Genomic DNA, 7,525 nt, shown 5'->3' with positions numbered 1-7,525 from the left:
CACGCTTAACATCGACGAGCTCCGGCGGCAGAGGAGAAACGCCGGCGTCTACGACATCATATGGCTCGGTCTCGAGTCCGTCTCCATTACGAAAACACGGCAGCAGGTCCGGGACAAGATAGATAACCTCAACCAGACGTACAGGTGAGCTAGTTTTCACGTTGCCGTCATTGTGGTTGCTGTTCACCTTTTGCGCGCCCGTAAATCTCCAGATCGTCCACATCGCCACAACTGAATGCAGATTCCAAGTTTCTTTAACAATGCGATAACGAATATAGCTCGTAGTGGCTGCACGCTCGGTAAAAGTCTCGAGTCTGACTCTATAGGTGGTATTCACTCGATGCAATATTTGAGGTGACTGCTGAGAGCGCATGCTCGGAATTAGTTATTTATGGCCTCCGAAAAAAGATAATCTCGATGGTGTGCGATGTGCGTGTTGAAAGCGTTGTAGAAGCTTGACGTTCAAGCTTCTACAGCGAGTTCAACTATGGCCGCCAGTGAATACCACCTATAATCGGTCGGAAGAATGGGCGCCTGCATGGGTATTGATGTTTCTGAACGAGCGGCTGTCGCTCTGCCGCTCCGTTGAGAGCTTCCCAAGCCCCGCCCTCGGAGGAAGCTCCGCCCCTTATTGCAGGCCAGCGACATCAACCCAATGCGTGTAGCAATCTCAAAATTTCACCGTAGCTGCATTTAAGTGTTGCATTCTGCCTTGTAAAATGTGGACTCATAGCTCGCTTTGTAACGGAAAACCTCAAAACGGGGAAAATAAATAAAAAAAAAGAAATTAAAAGGGACAATTATACACGTGTGTAATCCGTTTTCTTTTCTTTTTTTTAATTTTAAGATTTTTTTTTTTTTTTTTTTTAATACAGAGTTAGTTTGCCAGCTTTCTTGCGTTTTTCAACTTTTATAGCTCGCTTCTCCTACGAAGTGAGCCAGGCGTGCCCTAGATTTCGAACCACTTTGCATGCACCCATATACTCGTCCCAGTGTCGTGTAGGAAAACACAGCGAAAAGCACGCCGCCAGTACAAAAAGAAAGTTCCCTACAGAGGAAGGAGTGACAGGCCATATTTGCGGCATTTGAACTTCACAGATGGCAAAAGGCCAAATCGCTTAATATCACTTTCTTCTCTTTCTTACAGGACAAAAGGACATGACAACGGGGTCCGGAAAGGTGAACTGGCCATTTTATTATGACCTCCACAGGCTTCTCGGGAGCCTACCGATGAACGACTCCAGCCTGGTGGACGACTCCATCTCTGAAGACCTTGTAGAGGTATATCACAAAATCTAATGTGTTTTTAATTCTAGAATGCTGAGAGCAAGAGTCTCCTGCCTTTTGCGAAAACGCAAAGGGCAGAATTAATGATCTTTATGTGAGTCAGTGAGTGGAATTAGGTAACACAAGTGTCAACTGTCCAGTGTTTAGGTGTCTGCACGCATCATCCGCTCATTCTGTTCACCCAGCATTGCACTTACATAACACTGGTGCTGTGTCGTTGAACTCTGTCTAAAAATGCCCCACGGTTGAGGATTTAGACCTCCATTGTCTTGTGGCTGAATTATTCTCAGAATGTGTATTGCTTAACTACGTGAATTAAAAAAAGATGTGCATGTATCATAAAGTAATGGGCCCTACTGATGAGCACATGTTTTTATTAGGAACCCGGATACGAAAACCGGCCCGAGAAAGACGGCGGTCCTCTTAAACAAGAGGACCGCCAAAAAAAGAAAAAAAAGGAAGTCCTTCAGCAAGCAAGGGGACCTCCTCATGTTGCTCCTGGAGGAGCAGAGACAACAAAGACTGGAGCTCAAAGAAGCAAGAGATGAAGCCCGCAAGGATCGGCAGCGCCAGTTTCAAATACTGCAGGAGTCGAACAACCTGCAGCGAAAGTTCCTGCAGTTCCTGAAGTCAAGGGCACAAAAAAAAAATGTGAAGCACACAGATATATGACCTCGTTTTACTTATGCGTGGGCTTTTAGCAGTGACACCCAGTTCAATGACAAGGGCTAGTTATGTCTTTCGTGTCCGAAGTGGATTTGCCTCGAAGTATGAAACAAGTGCTGCTCGGACTGTATATCCCCCCTATCTGTAGACGATGAAGAGGTGCGGCTCGGCTGTTCCTGTTTTGCATCTTTTTCGATCTTCAGGGCCTCCGTCACCCACTGCTGATCAGCCGTATCGTTCACGGTCTCGCAGACATTGTGCAGAATGAGGCATGCTCAAACAACAGCCTTCACGTTCTCCATCCGTTGCTCCGTTTGCTTCAGAAGGATTCTGAAGCGAGCATTGAGACGCCCGAACGCATTTTCTACGACTCGCCTAGCCTTGGGCAGAGCGTAGTTGTAGTCTCCCTTGCCTTGAGGGTACTTCAGACTGTGTGCGAACGGCTTCATTAGGTTCTGGGTGTGGGGAAAGGCCTGATCACAAAGCACAAGGGGTGGAATCTCTGTCTCCCATAACTCTTGGAACGGCAGCCTGATAGTTTTCCAAGAGACAAGCTAACGGGAAACGGCATTACACGTTGGCATCGTGGCACTTCCCTGTGGAGCCCACGTTGACGTATTGGAAAAGGTAGCGGTGGTTCACCGAGGCCAGAAGGATGACACTATACCTAAAACCAAAGAACCACGTGTGAGCAACAAGTAGCATTAGCACATACTCATAAAACTTCGCTACACTGTGTGCTATGAAACGAAATGTGTGCTTTCATTCTGTTTAACAAGTTTGCCGAATCCCTTTGAGAGCACGTTTTCTTTAATTGATTGCATTTTGCAGCTGACGGTTTTCAGCTGTTCTTTTATCGTTTATGGTGACTACAGAAACTATGGCTGTGCACCTTAGAGCATCTCGAGACCGGGTAGGGGAATCTGCTCGCTTAGTAGGTGACAGCCGACAAGGGCGCTTTGGTCGATTGTAACGTTACAGGAAGCGCAAGGTGGCAAGAACCGTGTGACACCACGCAACGAAGGGAAAGGCCCTTGCTCTGACAGCACCAGTGTTTGCCCGCATTATTATTTCTCCAGAGACAAGCTACATAATGCGATTTGCCAACTAAGGGTCACGGTGTTTAGCTTACCATCTCGTGTAGTTTCGGTAGTCCACAGCCGAGTCTCTTGGTGGGGAGCACAGGCAGGTGGCAGCCATCAAGCATACCGATGGCATTAGGAAATCCGAGGACTGCCTGGAACTCGAGCATGTGGTGGTCGAGGTCTTGGCTCCGGACCATCGAAACAGTGCGCGACTCGAGTTGATCAATGATCACATCGCAGAACTGCCGGTAGCTCCCGTTCACCACCGATGGACCAACAGCAAAGAGCTGTGCAGTCGTCCACTCTTCAGCCGATGGGCAGAGCCTGTAGAGGCTGATCGCCACCCTCTTCTCGACCGTCATTGTAGACTTTATCGAGGCGTCCTGTCGGATCACTGACAAGCGGCAGACGTCCACAAGGTATCGAAAGGTGGTGGAGGAGACGCGGAAGCAAGCCCGGAAGTGCTGTTCCCCCATCCTAGGCAGTGTCTCCTCAATCCACCTCTCTGGCCTCACATACACGGTACTCTCACGAGGGACCTTCATGAGCTCGTGGGCCAAAACAGCTGTGACTGTGAAATTCGTTTCTCGAAGCTGCTCCTCGAGTGTGTCCGCTTCTGCTTCCATTGTTTGGATCTGCTCTTCCATCTGGTTAAACTGGATCCGCTGCTGGTGAAGCTACCAAACCATACCCAGAAGCTCGTCGTCACACTTTCCTTTAGTTAGCGTCACTGGCATGTAGAGTTGTTCAATTGGTAAATAATGGTAAGAAAGCTGGCAGAGACAGGAGCCAAGCAATGGCGATCATCACTGTTTTCTACCTTCATTTTCTCTTCTTTTTCCCCCCAATGTATCAACAAACTCCCACCACTACACTACAAAAACTCTGCATGAAACCGATTTCGAGGAATAATTGTTTATCACGTGCTCCTCTCGCGGTTTAGTAGGAATGCCATCGACATCAACTTAAAGTTCTCCGTTTATTTATCGTGTGATCAAGAACGCCGTTTACCACGGGTACCTTTAGCTAAGGGACCTAAGCTAAAGGTTCCTTTACGTTGCCGCGTGATTTGGGTATGAGCTACGCTTAGAGTATCGGCACTTTTCCCCCCGATTATGTTGTGCGCGCCACCATCTTGTTGATTAGTAACAAATCAAACGCAGGTGCCGATTGTCGTGATTAAAAGGTGCGACTTTCTCAGCATTAGTTTCGGTGTCAGGAAGCTCACGTAATATTCCTTTGCTTTGTCGCGAACTGTTTATGCATTTGCGGAGGACGGAGAAGCGTTTCCTGTGATTTCAGATGAAGCTTCAGATAACTGAAAACTATCATTTTAAGCACAAATATGTGTATGAAGCTTAGCTTATTTAGTGTATCTAGTTTAGCCCCACCGCATAGGCTTAGAAAGAGAACGAAAAGCTTAACCCTGAGCTCTTGGCGCTGCTTCAGTGGCTTCATCAGCCCGTAGCGTTGGCTGCGCTCCGAACTAAGCAAGTATTCAGATCTTATGGTTTCACAAGCCAAACCACCAAAAATCACTTCCCACGCCCCAATAATAAAAAAGCGGGTTTATTTTGACTAGCTGGAGACCTTTTCACGTGCAACCGAAATCTCAGATTGGCCTTCGTCGGATTGCGGGCACCTCGGCCTATATTTAAACCCGACAAATATGGATCCATGGGCCACCGCGTTGGCTCAGGGACACTGAGACAATTTAATGTTGTTTGTTTTGTTTTAATATCATTGCCACTTAAGAGCCATCGATGTGGTTTTTGCAACAAAATAGAGTCAAACCATTCCGACAAGAACAGTTCGATTGTGAAAATGATTTTCGCAAGTGATAAAAACATTAAAATGTTTTCACATTTGTGGCGGAATCTGAAATGGGAAAATGCATTTCATGGTGCCCATTTCATTTGGATCGCGTCAGGCATGTGTACCGACGCACGCGAAAGTAGCTGTGGTGCATCCCCACCCTACTGAAAAAAACCATTTGGCGCCTATATGAAAATAAACGGGTTCATACCGGTCACAGTTTGTCAAAGGGGTCACCCGTATGGCTCAAAGGGGTCCCCCGTATGAGCCATAACGATCACCTATTTGGACAAACAGGTCACTCCTTTGGCAAACGGGTCGCTCGTCTGGGCAAATGGGTCGCTCGTTTGGGCAAATGGGTGACTCGTTTGGGCAAAGTTGTCGCACGTTTGCTCAAACCGGTGACCATGTTGCAAACTGCACCGGTTTTATCAAACGGCTCTCCGGAGCCCGTTTAATACTGAACATACAGATCGGCGGCGTGGGCACGCCTAGCGTTTCAGCCGTTGGCAACCAATGTTTCCGGAAGGCTGGGAGCGCCGGTTCATCGATTTCAGATCGTCCGCGTAATGCAAGTAATTATATTTAAATTTAAATTGCGCTGATGTTCGCTTATACTGCAACTAAAACTAACATCTTTTTTTGTTGTTGTTGTTTTACGTAAACGCGCGACGTTGGTAAGCCGATATTTTTGACAGAGCTTTAAAACTTTGTCCAACTTTGTTGCCTCAATTTACTTATTCAGCTCGAACCTGTCTCGCAGAAGACGCGACCTCGTGAAAGAATGTACGTCTAGACTCCGTTTCAGTTTAATTCAAGACGCAGCGAAGGTAGCACGCGTACACGCGGCTGCAAGAACATCGAGCATTGCGAGAGCACGCCCGCCGTTGCAGCAGTCAAACTACGAGCTCGCGCTGAGTACTTTCTTCGCTCGGGCGCAAGCCGAGCTTCTGGCCGCCCCGCCGCCATTTCCAAAATTCAAGCGTGCTAAAATGCGCGCGCGAGCGCGCGCGTGTTTTTTTTTTTTTTTTTTTTGATGATACAAAAACACATTTTTCTGGAATGCCTGGGGAGAGGGAGAGGGGCTGTCCCTGTGGTCCTCGCCCCCTCCCTCCTCTCTTTACACCCGTGACGTGGCCCGCACCCGCGCGCGAGCTACACGCTGATAAGCATCGAGATCCGGAAGGGTGCGCCTACACTCTAAGCCCGGTCCCACTTAGTAAGAGGGACATTTCTTCGATTTTTTCCCACTTAACTTTAAGGGGGGCGACAGACCTCTTAATATTACATGGAGATGCTCCCTCTTAATTAAGTGAGACACCACCCCTCTTAAAGTAAGCGAGGCGGCGTCTCCCTTAAATTTGAGGTCAGAGTCCCTTAATTAAGAGGGACAGTTTTTAGATATTTTCTTCCTTAAATTCGGAGGGACGGTGGCCCGCTTAAAATGCAGGGGCATAGTCCCCCTTAAGTCGGGGTCACGCTGCTTATACTTCATACAAAATACATTCTGCAGACATGTTCCGAAACGAGTCGCCTCGACATCCGCGCTTCGTACGCCACGAGGTAACCAATCAAGAGGTTACTTTGTCACGTGGCGTACAAATCACGGATGTCGCGGTGACTCGCATTGGAACATGTCTGCAGAATGTATTTTGAGTGATGTATAAGCAGCGTGACCCCGGCTTTAAGTTACCTCTGTTATTGTATCGTACAATTTCTGCTCCTTCGTGTTTTGAGTGTAAGCTGACATGCTGCACTGCACTTCTCGCACTTTTGCTGATATGGTTTAACCAAAGTTATTTTGTGCTGCGTAGCAGAATTGAAATTTGATCTGTATATCTTGTTTGATAAACGAAATCAATGTGTTAAAGAAAACAGTAACAACCTTTAAGAGTAAACACTGTTTTATTTGCCATGACACAAGAAAATATTTTGATATGTCTTCATCAAAATAATAATTCTATCACGATGTTCTAATAGCTTTTACGAATAAAAAAATACTTAGAACGACGCCAGAAATCGGCGTTTCTTGGAAGCTATCACACAAAAAATTTCGTGCTGCAGAGTGACTCATTTTGCCTATCATAAACAACAACAATACAATCGTGCTAAAAAAAAAAAAAAAAAAAATTTTAGCGGATAACACAAAAAGAAAAGTACGTTCCAAAAAAAAAGCCTGTGCGTCTACTTTCCCGCACAACACTTGGAAAGACAATCACCATAACTCTCGGAGGCAGCTCAGCGAATGTAGATGCCGAAACATATGATTATGCCAAAAAAATTAGTTGCGACATTAAGCACAACATGCGTGATGTTTTGCAGTGGTTAATGTCACAACTCGGACTGGCTTTTTTGGTCTAACCTTATGTTTCGGCATCGTGATTCGCTGAGCTGCTTCCGTGAGTTACGGTGATTGACTTTCCAAGTGCTGGCTCGGGAAAGTAGATTCCTGTGCTTTTTTTTAGAGCGTAGTTACCTACTTCATAGCATTAAAAACTAATTATTCGGCGTCTCTTGCCATCAGCAGAAGCTCAGAATTTCTGTTGTTTTTGAACGGCCATAAGCGATTTTATGAGCTTCTCCGACATAAACTGAATCGAAACACTTTATTTTCAACGAGCAGACCCTAGAGGAGTCAGGGTTTGTCCACATGCCACGGGGTAGGAAAGTCC

At 46.6% G+C, this 7,525-nt stretch overlaps 1 pseudogene; it reads right to left on the bottom strand.

The window, feature by feature from the left end:
* Positions 1 to 2,015: 2,015 nt before the first annotated feature.
* On the bottom strand, positions 2,016 to 2,658 carry LOC120844898 (annotated as a pseudogene).
* Positions 2,659 to 7,525: the final 4,867 nt, after the last annotated feature.

The sequence above is a fragment of the Ixodes scapularis genome, unplaced genomic scaffold (genome assembly GCF_016920785.2).
Source record: "Ixodes scapularis isolate PalLabHiFi unplaced genomic scaffold, ASM1692078v2 ptg000225l_1___fragment_4___debris__unscaffolded, whole genome shotgun sequence".
In the NCBI taxonomy this organism is placed as follows: domain Eukaryota; kingdom Metazoa; phylum Arthropoda; class Arachnida; order Ixodida; family Ixodidae; genus Ixodes; species Ixodes scapularis.
Note: the sequence above shows the minus strand (reverse complement) of the source record. Positions and strands in the feature narration are given on the sequence as shown.